Source organism: Rhineura floridana, chromosome 13 (genome assembly GCF_030035675.1).
Source record: "Rhineura floridana isolate rRhiFlo1 chromosome 13, rRhiFlo1.hap2, whole genome shotgun sequence".
NCBI classification, from domain to species: domain Eukaryota; kingdom Metazoa; phylum Chordata; class Lepidosauria; order Squamata; family Rhineuridae; genus Rhineura; species Rhineura floridana.
In genome coordinates, this window is record NC_084492.1 from 9,992,709 (window position 1) to 10,019,146 (window position 26,438).

Sequence of the window (26,438 nt, forward strand, 5' to 3'; positions counted from 1 at the left end):
TTGATGATCACTGGCTATAGTATCTATATACCAAAAGCTTTTGTCAGTTACGAACTCTGATCACAGTCACACATTAGATCCCACACGAGTGTTGCATATGTATGAATACTGGCAGCCATGACCTGTGCTTGGCTTGACTTTGCTTCCTAGATCCAGAAGTGGGACTAACAGTATGTGAGTTGGTGTCCCTGGAACCCATCTCTAGACCACTGCCTGAGACAGAACACTGTCCTTTTCAGACAAAGAATCACTTTTGTCCTTCACATTCAATCATTTCCAGATGTTCATGTGATGAAGTGGTTAGAGTGTTGGACTATGACCTGGGAGACCAGGGCTGCATTCACACTATACATTTATTCCCCTATCATTCCACTATTAAACAACCATGGCTTTCCCCAAAGTATGCTGGGAACTGTAGTTTGTGAAAGGTGATGAGAGTTGTTAGGAGACCCATGTTTCCCTCATAGAGCTACAATTTTCAGAGTTCCCCTGGAAGAGGGATTGATCGTTAAACCACTCAGGGAATTGTAGCTCTCTGAGGAGAACAGGAGTCTCCGAACAACTCTCAGCACCTTTCACAAACCATACCACCCAGGATTCTTTGGGGGAAAGCCATGACTGTTTAAGTGGAATAACAGTGGATTAAATGTATGGTGTGAATGTGACCCAGGGTTCAAATCCCCACTCGGTCATGAATCTCACTGTATGACTGTGGGCCAGTCACTGCCTCTCAGCCTAACCTACCTCACAGGGTTGCTGTGAGGATAAAATGGAGATGGGGAGAAACATGTATGCTACCTTGAGCTCCTTGGGGGAAAGGTGGGATAAATATACACAAAAACAAATAAATAAATACGTCTTCTTGAGATGGGCCATGGCATTCTTGGGCACTTCTGGTGTCTGCAGTGCCCTGACAGAGTTCACCACTGATGACTACTTGTCATAACTCTCCATCCTCAAGGGAATATGCTACCGGGCCAGATTCAAAGTGTTGGTATGAACCTATAAAGCCTTATATGGCGCGGGACCACGATACCTGCAGGAACGCCTCTCACGTTATGTACCGGCTCGTACACTACGGTCTACTACGAAGGCCCTCCGGGTCCCGACCCATAGAGATGCCCGGAGGATAGTAACAAGATCTAGGGCCTTCTCAGTGGTGGCCCCCGAATTGTGGAATAGTCTCCCTGAGGAGGTACGCCTGGCGCCGACACTATTATCTTTTCGGCGCCAGGTTAAAACCTTTCTCTTCTCTGAGGCATTTTAATCTAAGTTATTTATGTAAATGTTGTAATTTATATTTTAGATGATGTATTTTTATATTTGTTATATTGATCTTGCAATTTTATTACTGTATATGTTTCTATGTTTGCCGCCCAGAGAGCTGTTGGCTAGTCGGGCGGGATATAAGCTGAATAAAATAAATAAATAATAAATAAGAGAGCATGAATTCAAATAATATCTGAGAGAGGGAGGAGGGTTTACCTTCAAAACCAGCCTTTGATGTTCTTGCTTCTTCTCTGGCCTGAAACGTTCACATTACCTTCCTCAGATTCCAGCTCAGAGGCCACCGCAGAACCCCAGGCTCCCTGACACCTCTGGAGACCATGGCTCCTAAAACATATTAGACCCTTTTAAGAAGGGATGGGGAACCTTTTGTCAGCCTGAGGGCCACATTCCCTTCAGGGCAATTTCCTGACGGCCTCATGCCAGTGGTGGGTGCGGCCAGAGGCAAAAGTGGGCAGAGCAATTAAAGTAAATTTTACTTCTGTGTGGCAGGAGAGGTTCACACACACATACACACCTGTCTCTGTCTCTTTCAACCAGATAAACAAGAGGCAATATCAGAGTTCAAGGACATATTCTAGCCAGGCAAAAACACCTGAAGTGTGAAGCACGACCAGTGAGTGGTGCGACCAAGGGAGAGTTCTGAGAGGCAAACAGAGAGGCTTAGAAGGTGGCATTTGGCCCTTTAAGGCTTTACTCCTCAGGACTAGAGCTGGCTTCCCAGAAGCAGAAGCAGCCCTACTTAGATTTGCCAGTTGCAAGCATTCTTGGGCTTCCAGCCTTGGTGCCATTTGGAGCTATCCATGGTGCTACTCACCTTACTTGTTTGCTTTTTGGACCTTGGCCTCCACTGTGCTGGACCTCACTTACCTGAACCTACCTTCTGCTTTGCCTGGCCTTGTCTTTCTGGAACCTGACCTGTGCTTGGCTTGACTTTGCTTCCTAGATCCAGAATTAGGCCTAACGGTAAGTGAGTTGGTGTCCCTGGAATCCGTCTCTAGACCACTGCCTGAGACAGAACACTGTCCTTTTCAGACAAGGAATGTTCCTACTAGCAACAGTTAATTCCAACAATGTCCCCAATGTTTAGGGTTTTTTTCCCAGGGTGGGAGTGGGGAGGAATGGCTACATCAGAAATACATGTTGGTTTGGTGGAGCTGGATGTCCATGTCAGGTGTTTTAATATGGGGACAATCCAAAAAAATTTCATTTCTTGAAAAATGATGCACTGTAATGGCTTGCTATTGTATCACAAATTCACTGGAATATATGTATATCACGTTTTTGGATATATATCTATATCTATATCCAAACCAGTCGCAAAACATTTCATTGAGGGTCACAGCCTGTTGGACTTTTCTATAACAGCTATAGAGATACCAACGGATCCAGCAGCATTGACTAAAAGGGAGAACTTCTGGATATACTCTCTAGACATATTGGCACCACACGGCCTGAACCTGGAGGACAGTACCAGCATTACATTATATATATACACACACACCTCCAAAATGGCCCCAAATGACTTGGCTTTCAGGCTATCATCTGAAACAAAATTGGTCACTATAAGCAGCTCTGCACAACCTGTCACTTTAGGAAGTTTCCAGTACTGGCCCCCTAGGACTTCCAGAAGGCTCACCATTGTAGGAGGGTGCCTCATGCGTTGGAAGATTTTTGAATGTTTAAGCTAAAAGGGCAGCAGAGACTGACTAGCTTGTTCAGTATCTTGATGGGGCATCACGTCTCCAGAGTGGTTTGTGCAGGTATGTGAGGATTGACTCTGGATGTTGTGAGGTTTATGGGGTGGAGGAAACAGTTGATCATGTTTTATGGGATTGTCTGCAGTATGTGGAAGTCAGAGAGCCTCTCCTTCAAAGGTTTTGTGATTCAGGGCTTACAGACTTGTCTGTGGGGGCTGCCCTCTGGGACAAGAATCTCTCAGACTTGGTGTTGGAGATTTTATGGTAGTTTGTGAAAGATATGAGGCTTTATGAAAGGCTGTGAGTAAAGCATGCTATTCCTATTGCTGGGTAGGTGGCAGTAATAGGGCCTTTCCTTGGCTTTGATTTTCCATTAAAATCTGACAAGAAGAAAGGTCTCATGGGACAGCACTTTGGAAGAGGCCCCTCTCAACCCCAAAGCCAGCCCTGCACCATATAACTCACTCCCTGTTTGTGGAAAACTCTGGGTTCTATACTAGCCTTCTCCCCAATATTCTGAGCATTTTATGTATAGAGATTCTTTTCATGACACAGCATTCAACTACCCATCACCCCCCACACACACACAATCTGCAGTCTGAAGTGAGACAGTTTCACCATCTTGCCTAACATCTGCGTGAAGGTTGTCTTTGATAGTTTAGGTCTTTGAATGCAAACACCTCTCTCCTAGAAACCAGGCCACTGGCAGTAAGCAACTGCACAGCACACAAGGGTTTGGGTGGGCAGTCCTAGCTTTGCAGATAATTTGGGTCAAAATGAAAGATTGTTTCCCTCACGCTCCCACCCTTCATTTTGGCTACAAAGAGGAGAGCGTGAAGACTTGGAGGGCTGTGAAATTTTTAGAGAACAAGAAAATTATGGAGGCAGGCACACAGATATCCTTCATGTCCCTCCCTCCCACCTACAAATAGTCTATCTATCTATTAGGAATGGATCTGGCAATTTCAGTTCTCTGTTCCTCATTTTTCTAGTCCATAATTCAGTTCACAGTTTTTCAGGAATTTTTTATTTAAAAAAAAAAAACTCATAAAAATTCTTTACTTTAACAAATATATTCCTTCTTATGCATACTTTCCCCTACTATATGCATTTTTGTAAACAATGGTTGGTCAGTGAACTGCATTGCAAAATTCAGATAAGTATGAATTTTGAAGGATGGCCATTTTTTTGGTTCTCATATTGTTTTGGAAAACACAAATGTGATAGTTTTAGCTTTAAATGCAAACTGAATCAAACTTTCCCCCTATCCCTACTATATATCTATGCCAGCCTTTACCAACCCGGTGCCCTCCAGATGTTTTGGACTACAACGTCTGGCTGGGGCTGATGGGAGTTGTAGTCCAAAACATCTGGAGGGCACCGGGTTGACAAAGGCTGATATACAGCATACTATAAGAACATATTAAGCCATTCCTCCAAGAGCCACAATTTCAAAGAAGCCTCGTGAATTTTTAATGCTGTGCTCCTTCACTTTTGCTGAACGCACACTTTCCTTCTGCACAGCCTTAACAGTGTGTGTCTCTGTATAGGGCCTTTTCTCTGCTTGCTGTAGTTATGAAACTGGAGCAGTGGGCTGAGCCTGTGCCAGAACAGCTGATTATCAAAAAGCCCAGCAACTGAAGAGCGTGTACTAAAATTTGAGAGAGAGAGACACTGAAGTCTCCTGCATGAGATGAATCATACCAATTTGGGCATTCGCTACCTGAGGCTACCAACGGTGTGAAAAGGCCATCTGGACCACATGAAAATTGCTAAGGGTCTTGGCGGACCTCTTCATGATTTTTCAGCCCGTTGTTGCAATTGTCATGCATTTTGCTATATGATACATAATGTATTTGCATTGCTTCTTTCACTTCTTGTATACATATTTTGTAGTTTTCTATCGAATTCAGATGGTAACACAATAAAACTCAGTGTAAGAAATAAAGGAAGCAACAGAAATACAATTAAAAAGCAATATAATTATTCAGTGCAATGGATGCTCGTGTCTCGTCTTCGAACACAAATCCACAGATGCGGCACAGACCACCTGAGTGAAGCTTGCAAACTACCAGTGGTCTGTGGACCACAGTTGGGAGCCCCAATTTAGAAAGCCCAGCTAGCCTAGGCATGGCCGCATGCGCTGGCTATGCCCCTGGCTGGCACCGGTCTCAAATGGCCCTACATCAGAGGAGGGGAACCTCAGGCCCAGAGGCTAAATGTGGCTGTGATGTTCCTATATTAATGTATATATGGTAAGTGTTGGTTGTTCAGAAGATACATGGTAAGTGGAGTGAAAGAGGAGGGGGAGTGAATGGGCAGTAGAATGCTAGATGATTGGCTGAGTGTTTAAAATGGCTGAACGTATAAAAGGAAGAGTGAGAGTGGAATCTGGGGGGAGAAGAGAAAGAGTGGGTTGCTTGGTGGGGTTTAGAAAGTTGTTTGCCAGGAGAGAGTGAAGAAGGAGGGGGGTGGAGTTCGGATTAGTATTGAGTAAAACCATATGCTTATGTGCCTTAAGAAGAAATCTTGTTAATCTTGTTAGCTTTGTTATCTTTAATAAATACTTAATTTGGTTTACCAAAGGCCTGATCCTTGGCTGGGGTTTCACAGACCAGAAGGGAGGGTAAGGTAATGACCAAGGCTGAAGGGGAACTGTAACAAATGGTGGCAGCGGTGAAGAGAATAACAATTCAGAGTCTCTGGGAATACTAGTATTAGGACGTGACTGGTAGTTGCCTAGCAGGGGGATCTGTTGAGATCTGTGCTAGAGCGGGGAGAGAAACAATAAAAAAGGACAGTCCGGACTGGTGGAGTCCCTGGTGGTGCCTAGTGACAGGCAGTAGCCACGCGCAGGTAGGAACCTGACAGGGAGAGCCGGGAAAGGCTGTCACAGTGGCCCCTAGGCATCTCTATCTGGTCCTCAGAACTTCCCCCAGGCCACACCCACTTCTCGGTCATACCCCTCACAGGCCCTGCCTTGCACCCTCTTTGCGTGTTTCTGCCTGGCTGGAATGTGTGCTTGAACTCTTATCATGCCTCTTGGTTGCCTGGATAGAGGACAGAGGAGGGTGCGTGAGTCTGTGTAGAAACTAGCCTCCTGTCCAAAGACAAAATTTGCAATAGTTGCTTCAGCTGCTTTTGCTTCTAACCCCACCTTTCCTCTCAGGAACTGGCAGCGGTGCTCAGCATCAGGAAGTCAGGTGAGCCATGCTGCCCTGCCCTGCAAATGAAGACCCCATCTAGTCCAGCATCCCATTCCATAAATTTTTGGTGCGGCCGCATTTGGAATACCGTGAAAGGTTCCGGTCACCTCACCTCAAAAAGGGATATTGCAGAGCTGGAAAAGGTTCCGAAAAGGGCAACCAGAATGATCAAGGGGATGGAGCGACTCCCTACGAGGAAAGGTTGCCGCATTTGGGCCTTTGCAGTTTAGAGAAAAGGGGAGTAAGGAGTGACATGATAGAAGTATGTAAAATTATGCATGGCATGGAGACAGCAGAGAGAGAAAAGGTTTTCTCCCTCTCGTAATGCTAGAACTCGTGGACATCCAATGAAGCTGAATGTTGGAAGATTCAGGAGAGATAAAAGAAAGTCCTTCTTCATGCAGCGCATACTTAAATGATGGAATTTGCTCCCACCGGAGGCAGTGATGGCCACCAGCTTGGATGGCTTGAGACGAAGATTAGACAAATTCACAGAGGAAAAGGCAATGATGGCTATGCTCTATAAGTGGAGGCAGTATGTGTCCAAATACCAGTTGTTGAAAATCAGAGCAGGGGAGAGTGCTCTTTGCACTTAGGTCCTGCTTGCAGGTTTCCCATGGGCATCTTGCTGGCCACTGTAAGAACAGGATGCTGGACTAGATGAGCCCTTGGTCTGATCCAGCAGTCTCTTTTTCAGTTCTCACAGTGGCCGACTGGATGCCTATGGGAAGCCTGCAAGCAGAACCTGAGTACAACAGCGCTCTCCCCACTTGCGAGTCCCAGCAACTGTTTTTCAGAAGCATGCTTCCTCCAACACTGGAGGTAGAACCTAGCCATCAAGGCCAGTAGCCAGTGACAGCCTCATCCTCCATGCATTTGTCCAATCTTCTTTTAAAGCCATCCAAGTGGTTGACCATCCTGTGAGAGCAACTTTCACAGGTTAAGTATGAGCCAATGACAGGGAGAGTCAACTAATTCTAGTTTTGTCCTCATCTTTTGCCCTGCTGAGTTCTACACGGCACAGCGCTGAGATTGAAGGGGAAGCTGGCAGCCAGTGCCAGCCCCTGGACCGGATGTGAGTAAGAAGGCAGGCAGGTGGGAGCTGGCAGGCTAAGGGTGGCGGGGCAGAGCCCTATTTGCCCTAACAGGCCGGCCTCCATGGGGTGGAGGACTCAGCCACTGCTATCATTTGGGCCAAATAAACACATGCTCAACTGGGCTGACTGAGGTAATGATTCTCACGTATCCTCCAGAAGGAAGTCTAGCCAATTGCTTTCTTTCCATTTAAGGGCTCAAAGGGGCAATTCATCATAATAATGGGCCACATACACGGCTTGTGCTAAATACATTTTAATCACCTTTAATATAACCCGTGTTTCTTGCCTGGTAGAAGTCTAATATAAGGAATAAAAAGGAAATGAGTAAAATTCTCACACATTCTTCTAGAGAGACTTAACCCAACTTCTTAATAGAACATGGGTTTGGTAGTGATTCTACGGCAATTAGGAAAAATTGGACTTCTGTTCTTCATAGGCGCCTCACGGAAGGTTATTCACTTTAAAGAACAGATCCCCTGGTGGGATCAACACATTTTCTTGAAACGCTAACCATGTGAGTCATTAAGACAGCCTGCTTTACAGTCCAGGATCCAGCGTCTTTTCAAAAAAGGAACTTCATTAAAAACAGATGTCACTTCTTTGAAAGGTCAGTTTACTCACTCAAGAATAAAGCTGCTTAATTGACGAACAAAATGAGTTTTTAAGCACTCTGCAAACAATAAAGGAAAACCATCACTCTTCGCTTGCAAAAAAGGCTGCCAGAAGATGAACTCGGCACCGCTTGTAAAAAAATTCTGATGACAAGTTTCTAGCTATGGTTGAGCTGAACATTTACTGAAAAACATTTTCGGTGCAAAGAAGGAGGTGGGAGGAACAGATATTTTCCCAATCTTTTCAAAATGAGTACCTCTTCTTTTTCATGCCAGTTTTCATCCCAAATCTGCTGCTGAACTGACACAATCCTTCTTTTTCCAAGACAACAAAACCAGGAAAAGCATCACTGGCAGGGTAAAAAACAACAACATACCACGGAGCTCAAGGTGCTCCAGGAATTGTTATACTGCAGGCTTTGCCAACCTGCTGCCCTTCAGATGTTTTGGGCTACAAGTCCCCTCATCCCCAGCCAGCACTAAAACCAACACTGGATTTCTAACTTGGATCCATTTCAGTATGGTTTCAGGTCTTGCCTGAATGGATTCTACTTGGATCCATTCTTGTCTGGCTTCAGGCCTAGCCATGGCACTGAAACTGCCTTGGTTGCCCTAGTTGATGACATTTGTTGGGAGAGAGATAGGAGGAGTATGACCCTGCTTGTTCTCTTTGATCTCTTGGTGGCTTTTGATATAGTTAGCCACAGTATCCTTCTGGAGCATCTCAGGGAGGTGGGGAGGGGTGGGGGCATTGTGCTTCATTGGGCCTGCTCCTACATCCAGAACCACTTCCAGAAAGTAGTTATGGCAAGCTACTGTTTGGCACCATGGGAGCTGCCATGTGGTGTTCTGCAGGGGCCAATCCTGTCCCTCATGCTATTTAGCATCTATATGAAGCCACTGGGAACTGTCATCAGGAAATTTGGAGTGAAATGTCATCAATATGTGGATGACACCCAGCTCTATCTCTCTGTTCCATCTGAAGCAGGAGAGGCGATTGAGGCGTTGGGCCAGTGTGTGGAGTCAGTGATGGGCTGGATGTGGCAATAAATTGAGGCTGAATCCTAAAAAGACAGAGGTGTTATATGTCTCAAGTTCTCACATCTGGGAGGTGGAGAGATGTCCTGTTCTGGACAGGGTTGCACTTTCCTCAAAGGAGCAGGTGCGTGGCTTGGAGGTGCTTCTGGATTCAACACTGTCACTAGAGACTCAGGTGGCCTCATTGTCTAGGAGGGCCTTTTCCCGGCTGGTTTGAGAGCTTTGGCCCCTTTTGGAGAGAAATGACTGTCACTGTACTCTATTATTGTTATTGTTATTCAATTAATTAAATTTGTATCCTGCCCTTCCTGCCCAGGGCGGCAAACAAGAACATTAAAAACACTATATAACATCATAAAAACAGACATATTTTTTTAAAAAAATCTTTAAAAACATATTAAAACAAAATCTCTTTAAAAACATCCAGTTTATAAAAAGGTTTAAAAACATCTAAAAAGCAGTTCCAACACAGATGCAGACTGTGATAAGGTCTCTACTTAAAAGGCTTGTTGAAAGAAGATCTTCAGCAAGGGCCAAAAATACAACAGAGATGGCATCTGTCTAATATTTAAAGGGAAGGGTATCTTCCAGATTTGATTATTAGAATGCACTGTACATGGGTCTGCCCTTGAAGACAACTTGGAAAGTCAATTGGTCCAGAATACAGCAGCCAGATTAATGGCTGAGGTTCAGTTTAGATCTCGTATAACCTCTGTTTTAAAACAGCTACATTGGTAGCCGTTCGTTTCCAAACCCAACTTAAGGTGTTCGTGCTAGCGTTTAAACCCTAAATGACTTAGCCTACAATTATTTGAACAGTGACTCCTTTCCCACACACCCTTCAGGTGTAAAGATCAACAGAGAGGGCCCTCTTGATAGTTCCACTGCCCTCAGAAGCCCAGAGGGGGGTAGGGTGGCCCAGGAGAGGGCTTTCTCTATGGCAGCCCCTAAGTTGTGGAATTCCCTCCCCACAGAGGTGAGTCTGGCAAATTCTCTATACACTTTTTGGCAAATACTGGAGACACACCTGTTCACCCTGGCCTTTAACATCTGAGATGTATATTTTTAGGACCAATCCTATTTTTGTTAATATTTGTGATTTTAGGTTGTTTTAAATTGTTTTTAAGGATATATTTTAAAATGTTGTAACCCACCCTGGGACATCAGGGTGAAGGAGAGGTAATACATTAAAAATAACAACAACAACAATCCTTAGACTCCAAAGACTGCAACACCACCCAATTTTAATTAGATGCCTCTTTTTGTGCCATAGGTTCTACCTGTTTTCAAAGCTCCAGTTCTAATTTGAGGTATAACTCTTCTCATTAATTTCTGTTATTTATCATCACCATCATAAAAATCTTAATAAATTGTTTACTAACAGACCATCTAATCTGGTTCAAAGCAGCTTCCTAATATTGTTGTCTATGGGCCAAAGTTGATTTTGCAGGTGTCAGGGGGCCTTCAAAGAGTTCTGGAGTAAACAAAGAATTCTGGCGTTCAAAGACCCATGCTCCAGATATCTGCTCAAAGATGTAACTGCACTCTCCATAAATGCAACTGAAATCAAACACACAATATATAAACAGTAGAGAGAAATCCACAACCTCTAGATTTAGTGCCAAGGGACTTCATTCTAGTTATTCTCTCTCTTTCTCTTTCTCTCTCTGACTGTTAATAGAGAATACCTTTCAAATGGCAGGAAACTGTGTCAATTAGGCAGCAATTTGCCCTACTACAAATGATGTAGCCAGCCACTAACAAGGAACTCACAGAAGGCCTTTGCTTTTTTGTTTGTTTTTAAAAACCCTTTTCTCCCCTTTCCCCATTGACCTATTAAAATGCCAGGTTCCTCATCCGGACTTCATAAGCAGATTTTAAAAGCCAAGCATCCATTTAGTGTTAGAGACACATAAATAGCAAATCATTGCCCCCCCCTCCAATCTGCTAAACTTCCTTCTGTCATCATGTCAATTAAACTATCTTTGAATTTGTTGTCCTTCAACTCACAGATTTCTCATTTTCTAGTACAATGGCAAAGCCTTAAAACTAGTGTCATTGCCCAGTCCTTGGTAAAACACAATTTGGGGGTGAAATTAGGAGCTTTGTTGGTACAGAATTGTGTTTCGAAGACTTAAGGAACACCTACTGAATTCCAAATTGCTCTAATCTGGTCAGTCCTGTGCTCCTCCAGAAAGGGTCTTTTGTATTCTTTGTATTCTGACAATATTTGCCATTGACGAAATGGGCATCAAAGCTCAATAAAATCCCATAACAAGAATAAAACAATATTAAAACAGCCATGTTTAAAGCCAGACAGCACAGCTAGGTATCAATAAATTAATTTTCCTCTATTTCTTAGAACAGGAATGGGGAACCACACGTCCCATTATCCCTGACTATTGGCCATTCTGGCTGGGGGCTGATGGGAACTGGACTTAACAGCCTTTGCAAGGCTATCATTTCCCCATTCCTGCCTTAGAAGATTCCTCCTTTGTAGGAATGGTGTTCATCACTAGTCCTACTCAGAGTAGACCCCATGACATTAATGAACATGACTAACTTAGGGTCATTATTTTTGATGGGTCTACTCTAAGTAGGACTTAGCTGAATACAACCCTAGGCTTTTGGAAGGGGGGAGGAGTAAAAAAACATAATTTTCTTATTCTTGTTAATATCTATATTCCTGCCAAAAATTTCAGATGCTATAGACTCTATATAACCTTTCATTCACAGTGCAGTCAGTTAAATCTAGATATCCAAACTCTGTTATAATCTTATTGGTGATCATATTGGTGATTTTAATGCCCATATCAGTTATACTGATGCAGCCACATTATTTTTTTATTTATTTTTTTGAAAGTTGTGAGCTTAATAGCCCAAGAAAGTATGTTTTTATATGTAGAGTGGTACTCAGCTGTAATGTGTATTTCATTATCAATTCAGAAACTGCCTGTAAGGGATCCTCTAAAAACTCTGTTTCATTACAAAAGAGGAAGAAAATCTAATTCTCCATTTAAACCTAAAGGGGATAAAGTGTTTAATAAATAAATAAAGTGTTTAATAAATAAGAAAAGAAGGTGAAGAAAACTCTGTAAGCAGCTAGAGAGAAAAGTGTAAGTAAAAAATTCCTGTAATGATGTGTTTTCTTACTGTTTATTAAGAATTTTGAACATTATGAGAACAAAGTATAAATCATGTAAATGTATGTGTTTATATTATAGCCCCTGACGAAGGCTGATATATAATAGAGCCGAAACGCGTTGGGGATTTTTAAGAAGACAAAATAAACTATTTTACATTATTTGGTCATTTTGGGTTTTGAACCCCCTTTCTCTTTCTTGCATCAATTATTGACCACCACTACCCCCCCTTTTTTTGCATCTGCAATATTTGTCAAGGAAAAAATCCACAGAATTGCGTCCCTGTAATGACTGTTGGGCCCTGAACTAGATTACTGTACCAAACCGTTACCTGTTTCCTCTCATTGGTGTATTGTTAGAGAGGCTCTGCTCTGCTAAGACCTTTACCAAATTGGACTTACAGGGGCATTACAACCTGGTGTGGATCAAGGAAGGGGATGAATGGAAAATGGCATTCCTGACCTGCCTATCTTCCAGCACCCAATGAATGGCATTTTCAGGGACTATTTGGACTAGTTCATGATTGTTTGCTTGAATGGCATCCTGATTTATTCGGAAACCCCCAAACAACATGAAAAACATGCATGGGCAATGCTTCAGAGACTGAGAGGAAAATCACCTGTATGATAAGTTGGAGAAGTGTGGTTTTGACCTGAGTGCTTTTGATTTCCTGAGATAACATATCTCCCCAGAATAAAGTTCAGTGTTTGACTGCATGGCATCTGCCATGAACTTACAAAGCTTTCTGGGACTTGCCAATTACTATTGACAATTTATTGCTGGGTAATCCTAGATGACAGCTTCCTTGATGGACTGCCTGTGAGGAAAAAGGGCATTTAAATGGATTGAGGATGCATAGAAAGCCTTAGAGCAGCCTTTCCCAACCAGTGTGCCTCCAGATGTTGTTGGACCACAATTCCCATCTTTCCTGACCATTGGCAATGCTGGCTGAGGCTGATGGGAGTTGTGGTCCAACAACATTTGAAGGCACACTGGTTGGGAAAGGCTGCCTTAGAGACTCTAAAAGAACTGTTTACATCTGAACCCATTCTGCACCATGTTGACCCCCACCGCCTTTTTGTGCTAGAGACAGATGCCTGTGATGTAGCTATCGGAGGGTTTTTGTTACAGGCTGAAAAAAGAAGAGGGGACTTGTACCCTTGTGACTACTTCTCCTGGAAACTTAAGGACCATGAGTTGAACTACACTGTGTGGGAGAATGAACTCCTGGTTATTAAGGACATTTTTGAGATGTGGAGACATCATCCGAAGGGGGCTCAACACACCACTGAAGTGCACACAGACCACCAAAATTTAGAAAGCCTACAGACGCAAGTTGAACCAGCATCAAGTAAGGTGGTCCCAGGTTTTTGCTCAATTTCATTTCCGCATCACCTACATTCTTAGTGCTCAGAATCAGAGGGCTCATGCCCTCTCTCGCAAGCCTGAGCACCTGAAAGCCCACTTGGCCTCAGCTCCAGCTCATGTTAAAGCACCCGGAAGCACTGTAGTGAGAGCCTATGTGGATCCTTGGCTTGAGGACCTCCATGAGACTCAACAGAAGGATCTTGTTGCTCCCAAAAAAACCAGAGGAGGAAGAGCTTGAACAGATCCTGGACTCCCACCACCGTCAGGGCTGGCTGCAGTATCTGACCCACCGGAAGGGGTACACACACCGGGGGACCACTCTGGGGAGTATGATGAAGACATTTACGCACTGGATCTTGTAAAAGACTTTCATAGACAATAAGCCCATAAGCCTAAACCTGAGTTTTGGGAGGGGAAAGATTCCCTTGGGGAGGGAGATGATGTCATAGGCCCCAAGGAGAATCCCTGGCAAGGCTGGGAGAATAGAAAGTGGGGTACAGACATTGGGAAGAACATTGCCAGCACCGATTATGGAAATGAGGGGTTACAGAGGGCGTGTCTCCAGATGCCTTAAAGCTGTTGGCTAGAGTGGCTGAGGAAGGTTCAGCCGGCCTTTTCTCATCTCAGCCGGCTGCTGGAACATTCTGCTGGCATCAAGGCAAAGTACAACAGTCAAAGAGATGAACCTAACACACACTTGGGAATGTCTCCGGCAGTGGAAAATGAAAGTAATTTAGCAGAGGCAGAGATCTCTATGTTTCCATTCCTCAGACTGCTTTGCAGCTCATACTAGAAAGAACATGAATTAATTCAAAGTATGAAGCGCCTACCCTTTTCTTGTGTGTATATATGTGTTTGTGTGTGTGTGCATTCCATCCCAGAGTTTGGAAAAGTTACTTTTTTGAACTACAACTCCCATCAGCCCCAGCCAGCATGGCCACTGGATTGGGCTGATGGGAGTTGTAGTTCAAAAAAGTAACTTTTCCAAGCTGTGTTCCATCCTCAAAGCTCTATAATTGCCACCTTGGTAAAAAAAATTTTTTTTTATTTAATTTAATTTATATACCGCTCTAAGCCCAAGGGCTCTCTGGGCGGTGTACATAATAATAAAACATTTGTATATTAGCAGCTGGTGAAGGCAGAAGCTGAAAAGTTTTGGTAATACAATAAAAACCTCTGTTTTGTTAATCACAATTACGTTCATATATTTTTAGGTGATTAACAGAATCCTTATAGGGATCCAGAGCAAGCTTGAGTGAAGTTCTGTTTGTTGCTTTCAAAACACTCTCACTCTCTCACTCTCTCACACACTCTCTCACACACATACACTCACACAGATACACTCACACTCTCTGACACTCTCTCTCTCTCTAATCCTGGTTTAGGTCTAGCATGAGATGTTAGATCCTTGTTCTGATTTCTGGAATAGAGCTTTACCCAGTCTTTGAGTTCTGTGTGTGTTTCTCTGGTTGGGAGCCAGGACAACTGAGCTGAAAGGATCTGGTGTAACTCCCACCCCTGACATGCCCATTTTTGAGACTTACACCAGCCTTGGCTGAGATAGCTTTAGCTCAACCAGCTGAGCTCCATCTGAGCCTGGATGACGGATTTACACTGGTGTAGCCCAGCTGAGCCAGGAAGCAGCCAGCTGAGCTGGAGATCCACGACATCCTAACTCGCTCATCCAAGTGGAACTTGGATTTGGATTGCTCCCTAAGGAGCGATGTGACAGCCATCTTCAAACATCTGAAGGGCTGTCACATGGATGATGGACCAATTTTGTTTTCTGCCATTCCAGAGGTTATGGATAAAATAACAAGAAAAAGGATTTAGACTGAAAATTAGGAAGAACTTCCTGATCGTACAAGCTATTTGGCAGTGAAACAAGCTCAAAAGTTGGTGGGCTCTCTTTTGTTAGGGGTTTTTAAGTAGAGGTTAGATGGATTTCTTGCCTTGGTGGTGGCATTGACTTAGATGACCTCTGAGATACCTTTCAGCTCTATGATTCTAATATATGTCTTTAAGCACTTAGGAAAATACTAAGCATTTACACTGACTTTCGACTTTCTCAGCTCTTATAGAAATGGGACAGGGGCAGATGTTGAATACTTATAGTATTTTTACTTTAACCTAAAGTTCACAAAATTTATGTCGCTCAGATTTTTTTTTTAAAAAAAGCAGACCAACAATTTAATTGCAGCACATCTGTTAAAAATATATAATCTGCCCCCAGCCAACATGTGCTTAGTGCATAGTTCTTAAAAGACCAGACTAGAGGAAGAACAGATGTATAGTTATTCCTGGAGAAGAGCCTAATCGTGGGTAGCTGCAACATTTTTCTTACTGTTCATTGGCAGAAGAGACATTTGAGAAGCTATAAAACATAGCAACACAGTTGATGTCAGCATGGAAAAAAGTTCTCAGGAAGCCCAGGCATGTGTAATTTTTGTCATAGCCATGGAAACACTGCGGTTCCGAAAATTTCACATCAATGAGCATGGGGAAAACCTGCAGCCTCATTTGTGAGGAAAATAGAGTTGTTATCTAGTGCAGAGTAGATGCCAGTTTCTTAATATGGATGCTTTGCATGCCATTAGCCAAACAACATCTCAAGCAAGAATTTCCTATGCTGATATGACTTCTTTGCAGAAAAATGTGTATGCCCCACACAGTCGACTCATTCCATTTCAAAATCCAAGGCATAAAATCTAAATGATATGCTCTTCTACTAACTGGCATAGAGCAAAATCCACTTGAAGGGTTGTATTTCAAGGAAGCATTATGAATGCCTGGGGCTCATATTCTGAGCCAAGAAACCATGGGCTTTGATGACTTCTCTAGTTTGAAGTGGGCTAACAGCTAAACATCCTGGGACCTTTTGAGCCTCAATTCCATTAGACACCTTCAGATTAGAGGTAGACATTTGGTTTGAAACAAAGCAGTTCCTGTTCAACAGTAGCAGAGGAAATGTACTTGCCCTCATCCTTTTGTAGTGAGGCTCATCATCTTCAGGGGATGGGGGCAAGGACTCTGAAGAGCATTTAGGGTCAGACCCAGAAGGAGTCTCATGAACCTGTGGGGCCCAGCGCCTTCCAGCCTGGGGATGTGGCACTGCCATTTTCTGAATCAGAAGGCTCTACTGCAGAAGACATGAACCTCCCCCCCCATCGCAGTAGGAAATTACTGGAGAAGCCTGGGCCCTTTAAGCAGAGCAACATCTTGCAGCACAAGTGGTGCTAACAATTACGATGCACCTGCTGCTAATACTGTAAGGGCTCAGTTGCAGCTTGTTCCTTACTGGAGCAATGTCAGAGTTCTGTGTTCTCCCGAGCACAGCATGCTCTGAACCTTTGTCCCGCCTTGCCTTGCCTTGCACCAGCCTTTCCCAACTAGTGGGCCACCAGATGTTGTTGGACCACAACTCCCATCAGCCTCAGCCAGCATTGCCAATGGTCAGGAAAGATGGGAACTGTGGTCCAATAACATCTGGTGGCCCACTAGTTGGGAAAGGCTGCCTTACATCCATGTTGGACCCTGCCCTGCCATACTGCAGAGTATAACATATACGAGTGCAAAGGAACCATGTCAAAAATATTTAAATCTAAGACTGGAACACAGGACGCTTCCTTATACCGAGACAGGCCACTGGTCCAACTAGTCCAGTGCTGTCTACACCAGATGTGGACAATGTGTGGCCCTTCAGATGTTGTTGGGACTCCAGCTCCTATCATCATTGACCATTGGCCATGGCTAACAGGAGATGGAGTCCAACAAGTCTGGAGGGTGCCAGGTCCCCCATCCCTGGCCTACACTGTCTGGCAGCAGCTCGCCAGGGTTTGCGACAAGGGTCTCCCGGAGTCCTTCTGGGAGATGCCCAAGTCAGAACCTGGGGTCTTTTGTGTGCAGAACAGATATTCTACTGCTGAGTGTTAGTCCTGCTCCACCAAGAATTGCAACCTCTCATTTTCTCTAAGTTAGCCACAAGGTAATAATGTACCTGTTTAAAAACTGCATAAACATTGACCAGTTATCTGCATGGCAAGTTACTCATATGCATAATTATGTTGCCTGGAATATATGTATTAATTGATTTGCATGAACAATGGGCAAATAGGCTTCAATACACCCCCCTTTGGAAATTCCACCTATAATGAGTAATTAAGAATACAGAACTTGTACAAATACTGTAATTAGAAGTCTGCATGCAACACTGGAAGGGGGGCTTATGTGGGATGGCTGTACCGCTGTCTCTCTGACTCATAGCTGAGCAAAGAATATGTCCTTTGGAGTCTTGCTAATATGAAACAATAATCAGATGTTGCCTTCAACATCAAGAAAACAAATTGCAAGAAATTGGACTGAAAGTTGGCTGTCTTATGGTCCCATTGTGCATTCACATTCCTGGCATCTCATTTGTACCCAACTTCAGTTGTGATGTTCTGGGAGGGGTTCAGCTCCTCTACAATACCATCATTTCAGGTCAGCCATGCTGAAGGGTTAGCAGGCTGGTCAATTGACTAGTCAAATATTGCCAACTGACTGTATTATTGGGTCACAGACAAATATTCCATGAAATCAAGAGCAACCTTGTCTAGGTGGTAGCCTATCTTTTTGGTTGCATCGTGAGGATCACACAGTCCCCACTGAGAGCTAGTGTGATGTAGCAGTTAGAGTGCTGGACTGGAACCTGGGAAACCAAGGTTCAAATCCCTACAAGGTCATGAAGCTCACTAAGTGATTTGGGCCAGTCACTGTCTCTCAGACTAACCTGCCCCACAGGGTTGTTATGATGACAAAACTGGAAGGGGAAGAACCGTGTTTGCACACTGCCTTGAGCTCCCTGGAAGAAAGGTGGGATATAAATATAATAATAAATAAAAATAAATAAATACAATAGCTACAGCAGGAAGGAGGAGGTACCCCCAGTTCCATGACTAAGGCTGGATGAATCAATCCATTTCAGTTTCTCCTCCTTTCTCATTATTTCCAAACTTGGGTTCAGTTTCCGCATCCGTCTGCAATTTTTTTAAGGTCCCCATGAAAATTCATCTGCATTTGCACAGATTTGTCACATGAGTGATCCTAGCCAGTCAGGGATCACCAAGTGAACTGGCTAATCTTGCTGCACTACAGATTTCTATCCAGGATGAGGGTAAATGAAGTCAAGGGAGGGCAAGAGAAAAGGTGAACTTCTTCATAAGGTGAACTTCTTCATAACCCTTACGGAAAAGAGGTGGGAGTTGACCCTGCTGAAAATGTCCCTGAAATACAGTTACTAGTTTTGGCTGAGACCTAATTTTAACTGTATTTTAATGGGCTAGTTTAGTGTTCAGTTTTATCGTTCCCAATTCCAAGCACTATAAAACTCAAAAAATTAATCATCTCTGTAGGGCAAGCAGTCTGTCTTTGTTGCACCAGGTTAGAGAAAGTACCCTATATTTTTGTGTTTCTTCCAGCCTCAGAATTACCAGCTCCTGTGATCTTAAATGAGGCAGCAGCGCCATAAATGTTTTATATTGCCCTTTGCATGCTGCTGTTGCCCAATGACAGCAAGGTCAGTTAGGCTACAGACAATTAAGCATTTCAGATGTGTGCAGCAGTCCTTTCCCACCATTTGAGAAAGAGATTTCTTCAATAAGTCACATTTTGCTAAGTGAATGGTTTTTCAAGGCCTCTGACAAGGAGTGGGGGCAGACTGTGCGTGCTGATGCTCTCTCTTCCTCTTGCCTGTGCAGATCATACCAAGGCCATTAAATTCCCCAGCCACAACAATGTCTCATTCATTTCTCTTGCTCCTGATCTCTCTAATGAGGATTTGGAAAGAAAAGGCACATCTCTCATCCCACAGAGAATGAGAGCAGGCTGCTCCTGGTTAATGCTGAAGCGCGCACCTTAATTGTTGAACTTCAAAGCAAGGCAGGAGTGTTTGAAAAACGCAGTCTTCTGGATCAAAATAGTTGGGGTTCAATGCTATTCCTGCCCTTTGCGCCTTCCATCATGGTCTGCCATAGAGCCTCACACAGAGAATTGCCATCCTCTCCTCTTTAAATGTGAGGTTTCAAATGCCAGCCACTGGAATCACCCATCAGATTCCCCTCCCCCTCTTTTTAAGGGGGGGCATGTACAAGTGATGAACTAGGCAGGCTGAAATCCAAAGCATGAACATGACCAGGCTTGAGGCGGTATTCAGATTGCATGGGTCGTTTGTATTCTCTCCTAGAGGACATTTGTTTGTCGAAATAAAAAAAAATTCCAAAGCAAATATTTAAATGAATGCATTTGACACACAAACTCAACAATGGGGGTGTGCGTGTGTGCTTGAAATTGGGTTCAGAAAATCAAACTTTTTTTCACAGCCAATTTTGAGAACTAGGTTGGTATGGATCCCATTGCACCTGATCATCAGGAGCACAATGGAGGCCAATTGTATGCGTGCGCATGCACACACACATGCCCCCAGTGAATTTCCAACTCATTTATTTATTTTAGACATCTATAACCCACCCATCATCATATTATCCCTACACAGAAACAGTCCCTTTCTCCCTCCTACTCATTGGAGGCTTGTTCATTAGGGCGAATGGCCCCTCCTGCTTGCCATCTTACTTGCAACCAGTCAGACAGTGGCTTTGTCTGTCATTGGTTCTGATTCCACCTACTGTTGGTCCCTCTCCCTTCCGCCTCAGCACTCCCAATGGGCACCAGCCATCATTGTTCCTGCTGTTGCCAGAACAGCAAGGGAGGCAACAAGATACAAGATGATACAAGAGGATGTATTAGTGTTGACTGCATTGTATTCTATTTTGTATTATATTGTATTTTATTGAATTTTAATGTGTACGTCGCCTAGAGTGGCTTTGGCCAGATAGGCGACACAAAAATTAAATTTATTATTATTATTATTATTAAGGCCCTGGATCAGGAATCTTCAGATGCAGAGTCCTCCCACAGCAGTAGCCCCAAAGAGGAGATGGATCTACTCCATGTAGATCTGCTCACACCAGAGCCCACTGAACCCTAAGGAGAAACCTCTGCTACTAGACTCCAACTACAGGGCCACAGCCTGCTCAGAGGATCAGGAAAGACTTGAGGAGCTTTCTCCAAAGAAATCCCTGCAGCATGAAACTCTGCTGCCTTGAAGAAGTCAACAGCTGCAGAATAAAGTCATTGGTCCTTTAAATGGCCAGATACAGCACTCAGGAAGTGGGGCTTCCATCATGAACACCTAGCCTAGACTATAAAGATCTGTCAGTTGCTCTAAGACACAGCTGAGATAGCTTGCATTTTCTTCTGCAGTTCAAGGGCTGCTGGCCACGGTCCTGAACTACCACCTAGGTCCTCATCCTTGCCTTGCCTTATCTTCCACTCTGTTCCAGAACCCTGGGCCTAATGAACTCCTTCTTGCTTTGTCCATCACGTTCCCTTGACAGTAGATATCACAATGGACCAGGATACAAGAGGAAGGGCATTTCTTCTCAAGAAGACGTTGGGAGGGCTGCAATGCTTGCCTCATATCTGAGGTGAGCATTATGAGCTGCTAAGACATTCATTTCCAAGTCTGGAAATATCTAACTTTTATTATTGTTGTTGTTGTTGTTTTTAAATAGAACACTTTTGATGCTGTTTGGTATCACATTTTTAAAAATCTAAAAGGAGCAAATAGCAGCTTGTGTTTGTGTGTGCGTTTGGCCAGAAATCAGCACAGTGGAAAAGGTTAGATGCCTCTCCCTAATGCCATTATCTATAGCTGGATTGTGGCCCTCACAGTTTTATATATAAAGGGACATATCAGTCTCAACATGTTTTTGAATCTCATGCGTGAAAGTCATATCTCTTTTCATCCTTAAATACAGGGAATTCAGAGACTAGCAACCCTATACATGTCTACTGAGCAGTAAGCCCTACTAGGTCTACTTACTCCTAGGGACAGAGAAGGAATTCAATTCAGTTCACATTCAAAGGTGAACTTACCAAATTCGCACTACTTGAAACAATATATGAACTAAAACACAACCATCCTTCAAAATTCACACTCAATTTGCAATGCAGTTCTCCAGCCAAGTAAGATGTACAAAAATGCATATTTTAAGGTAGAGTGGGAATAAAAGTGCAGATATTAATGAACATAACATACAAACATGTTAAATCAGGGGAAATTGTTTTGAAAGAAATTTCTTTATTAGGCCAAATTGCATACAAAAATGTGTATATTAGGAGAAATTCACATTACAATGCTGATGAATTTTCATGAGAACTTCTTTTTTTTATAAACACACACACACCACAAACTGATGTGGAAGTGTGGAGTACTGAACCTAAGACTGGGAAAATTTGAGAGAAACCAAAAACGACTGATTCATCCATTCATATTTACTTCTAGTTAAGTGTGCCTAGCAATATAGCCTAATGGACACCAATCTATCCTCCAGTTTTTCTCAACAGACAAGGGGTCACTTGGAGGTGAGCGCAAAGCCACTGTGCTTCATGTCTATACCAGATTTTGAGAAAGAATGCTTGGAGACTGTTGAGAAGGGAAGGCTACCAGAGGCACCTCCGCTATATGACTTGCTGCTCCTCTGAACTAATTAAATTCATTCCTAACTTTTTTATATAAAGTACATGAACACTGGCAGTGTAACCAGGGGGGAAATCATCAAACAATGTACAGAAAGATCATGGAGCCAGGAGGCATTAAACTTTCATTTAGATATTCTTGACTACAAAAGAGGGTTCTAGCAACTTTTATACCTTCAGGAACCTAAGCGCCTACAATCATGAGGAAGCAAATGCGAAGGGCTGACAACAACTGTCCTTGGGGAAGACAGAAGCACCAAGCGATGCTTTGAAATGGTCTTTCCACCCATCTCATACAATGGACTTTTAAAATTATAATTGAACATGAAGGGGGGGATCAAGAAAAGTCACAGCTGCTGCAATGGAATTAAATTGCTACCCAAAGTAGAACTGTGAATCTAAATGCTGTAACATGTCTACAAATGTTCAAACTTTGGAGATCAGATTTGAGGTTGAAAATTTATCCTGACTTTGGCATTGGGATCTTGCAACCAAAATTTGATTTCAAAATCCAAAATGCAAGTGCTGTGGGTGGCCAAATAAACAGTGGGCGGCTGGTGCCCATTGGGACCGATTAGGAGGCAAGCACAGAGACCAACAGGAGGTGGAGCCAGAGCCAATGTCAGCCAGTCAGAGCCAACTAATTCTAGTTTTGTCCCCATCCTCTTCCCTGCTGGTGCCCATTGGGACTGGTAGGGAGGAATGCAGGGTAGAGCCAGAGCCAATGGCAGGGGAAGCCAACTCGTTTTGGTTTTGTCCCCATTTTCCTCCACTGAGTTCTACAAGGACAACCCTGAGTCTAGGGATGAGGAAGCTGCCACAGTCAATGCCACCCCCTGAACTGGTTGTGAGTAAAAAGGCAGGCAGAGACTGGTGGTGGAATGCCTCACTCCGCCTAATGGACCAGCCTCCATTGTAAATGTACTTGTGAACCACTTAGAAGCCACTTCGGCAATTAAGCAGTTTGGATGATGATGATGATAAATGTCCACACAAAGTTACTAAACTATTTTACGAAGCAGCTATCACACTGCTGCCCAACAGTGGCATATATTCACAGATGCACATCTGATATTCTCCAAAATTCTGACTGCTAGTTTGGCTGTCAAATGCTGATGCTGAAGATAAGCTATTCCTGGAATGTTCTGGGAAATTTCACACCATTCAGATATTTGCCATCAAATTCTGCAGAGGTAAATTTGGGAGTCTGGTTTAAATCATTCCAGTTCTAGCACAAAGTTACATAATTTTAAGGAATTATAGATATTGGAGGGACAGAATATAAGGCAACCTCTGCTGGATCTGACCCACAGCTCATGCAGTCCAGAATTCTGTTCTGACAGTGGTTAGCCAGATGCCTCTGGGAAGCCCGCAAGCAGAACTTGAGCACAACTGCACTCTCTCTAATAGCGATTCCCAGGAACTGATATTTATAGGCATACTTCCTCTGACACTGGTGGTAGTACATTGCCATTGTGGCTAGTAGCCACTGATAGCCTTAAAGCCAATCAAGTTGGTGGTTAGAAAGTCCAACCAAGTCCTGAAAGACAGAATTCTCCTCAATTCCCCTCCTCGCATCTCTGCCCCAGAGTAGGCCAAACAATCCCACTTGCATTATGCTCACAAGCAGAGGCTAGGGTTTACTTAACAGTACGCGGAATTATTTGCTTTGATTCCAAGGGTGTCAAGGGTGAGATGTGTTGAAAAGCATGTTGGGATTTTTCTTTCTGATTCGCATGAAAATCCTTAAGATTCGACTGAATGTCAAAAGCAATTCCTAAAGCATCAAAAGGGACCATATCTGCCATTTTCCGAGTGACTAAAAGCAAGCAGTTGAAAGCGGATTTAGTTTTCTGGATTAACAGCTTGATTTTTTCCCTGCCTTCATCATAAAAAGTTTATCAGATTTCATGGTACTGACGGAGAATGATTCAGCAGTGTTACTCTAACTGCGTGGGCAATTCTCAAGTTGTTGTTTTTTCTAATGCAGGAATAATCACAAACATTCTTTCTTAACTGTTGATTCACTTAAAGACCGTAAAATGGAAAAAAGCTTGTGGAAAAATAACACCTGGGATTAAGGGGGTTTAGTAGGGAATAGTTATGGGTAGGGGGAGTCTTCTGTTTTCCCAGTTGACTTCTACAAGGGGATGTTGCCTTTGATCTGACCAGTCTTCATCAGTGCATGCAGATGCTGAGAAATCCTTCCAGAGGAGGGTATAGCTTAAACTACAGTTGCTATCAAAATTTGAGATGAATCTGCAGGTTTCTATGCGGATTATTAAGGAAGTTCAGCTCAGCAACAGATGAAGATGGACAAGCCTGTCAGTTTTGGTTTATCTCAGTTCCCCAGTCTTAAGCTCAGTTCTCCACGTTTCTGCATCAGTTTGCAAATATTTAAATATAGAACATTGGCATTTAGTGTTCATTTATCCTAATATATTCACTCTCGTATGCAATTTCCCCTAATATACACATTTTTGTGAAGAACTTTCCTCAATATAATGCATAGTTGTATGTTATTTTCACTCATATATGCATTGTATGCACAATTTCTCCTAATATATGCCTTTTTGAACACTTTTTGTTTGTTTGTTGGAGAGCTGCATTGTAAAATTTAGAGAGGTGCAAATGTCAATTGTTTGGGTTCACATATTGTTTTGGGAAGTGAAAAATAGGTAGGTCCAAATCAAATTTCTTTCCTGTCCATAGTTGCAGAGTAGAAGGTCCCATGTTCCGGTCTGCGTCTCGGTTGGAATTGCTTTTTAATATGCTTTTAAACCTCCTTTTTTTTCTTTTTCTTTTTTTAAATGTTTTTAACCTTTTTTTAAAAAAAATGATATTTTGAACGCTTTTTTAAAAAAATGCTTTTAAAGACGTTTTGTTTTAATGTATTTTAAAGTCTGTGTTTATCATGTTTTAAAGTGTTTTTAGTGTTTTTGTTTGCTGCCCTGGTCTCCTGCTGGGTGGAAGAGCGGGATATAAATCAAATAATAAATAAATAAATGTTCAATCTTTGGCATCCCCAGTTAAAAGACTTCTGCTCTGAAACGCTGGAGAGCTGCTGCCAGTCAGGGTAGACATTGCTGAGCTAGATGGAACAATGGTCTTATGAACTATTAAGGCAACTTCACATGTGCATACATGTTCACCATCAGCCATGGGATTCAAGCTCTCTTTTGGTTTTTATTTTAGTCTTAATGATTGAGCTATGATGTTTTAAGTGACTGTTTGTTAGCTGCATTGAACTTTACCTGGGTTAGAATCCCTCCCCCCAATAATATGAGAACCCAATGGGGCCATCCAATGAAGTTGACAGCTGGAAGATTCAGGACAGACCAAAGAAAGTACCTCTTCACACAGCACATAGTTAAACTATGTTAAACAAATGGAGTGATGATGGTCACCAACTTGGATGCCCTTAAAAGACAATTCGACAGATTAATGGAGGATATGGCTATCAGTGGTATTAGTACTATGGCAATGTTTCCGCTCCATTGTTGGAGGCAGTATGTCTCTGAATTAGAGATGGGTAAGAATTCCACAAACATCAAATCTGGTACTGGATTTCTGGCCAGTTCACACTGTTGGTTAACTTTGTGAACCTTTCCTTCATGCTCTGAGGTTTTTTGGCTTCTTGTAGCCCTGGATTTTTTTAAACAGAATTTAATATATCATTGTCTATATTCCCTTTAACTTCTTTCAAAACTTGCAACATCTTCCTCCACAAGTGCAAAACAAGAAAGCATCCAGAAAGTTGGCCAATGTGGAGCACTTCCCCCGTTTGTTCCTTGTGTGTGTGTGTGTGTGTGTGTGCATGCATTTTTTAGTTTTCAGCTCTCCTGACTGAAAGTTTGTCTCTTCAGTTGTACTTTTTTACTACTTGAAGGGGGGGGTGAGGAGGAGGGTGTATAACTTTGGAAGGAATGTCTTTTAAAAAAAACACCTAGAATGAAATTTGGCTTGGAACAGGGGCAACAGAATAAATAAATAATTTGCAGGAATAAAGGGAATGGCAGGAAAAATGGAGTGCACCTTTTCCCCTTACATTTTTCTCCATCTCTTCCGCCCTCCCTCACCCCTGCTTCTTTAAAGATGGCGAGAGGGCCTTCCTTGTTGCATCTGGGTATGTGCTGATGTGTCTTCCCATTATCTAATGCTGTTTTCCTTTAAAGCAGCAACAAACTGCCCCCTCCTCAGGTAAACATACCAAAGAGCCAAAATAAAAGCTGCTGATGGCTGGAGTCTTGAGCCACATCGGCATCAGACATTTATTCCACTTTCATAGCTTTCCCCTAAAGAATCCTGGGAAGGGTAGTTTGTGAAGGGTGCTGAGAACTGTTAGGAGACCCCTATTCCCCTCACAGAACTCCAGTTCCCAGAATTCTCTGGGAAGAGGGGCTGACTGTTAAAC

General features: G+C 43.0%; 1 protein-coding gene across 9 annotated transcripts in view; it reads right to left on the reverse strand.

Annotated features, from left to right (window-relative positions):
* Positions 1 to 26,438, reverse strand: part of NECAB2 (N-terminal EF-hand calcium binding protein 2) — a 381,306-nt gene that overhangs the window by 227,080 nt on the left and 127,788 nt on the right. For 2 of the 9 annotated variants that reach the window (XM_061594443.1, XM_061594444.1), the window contains one exon: positions 1,486 to 1,614. The exons of the other annotated variants lie outside the window; for them this stretch is intronic. The gene's annotated coding sequence lies outside the window, so the exon portion shown is untranslated. The remainder of the gene's footprint in view (positions 1 to 1,485; positions 1,615 to 26,438) is intronic. 9 annotated transcript variants of the gene reach the window in all.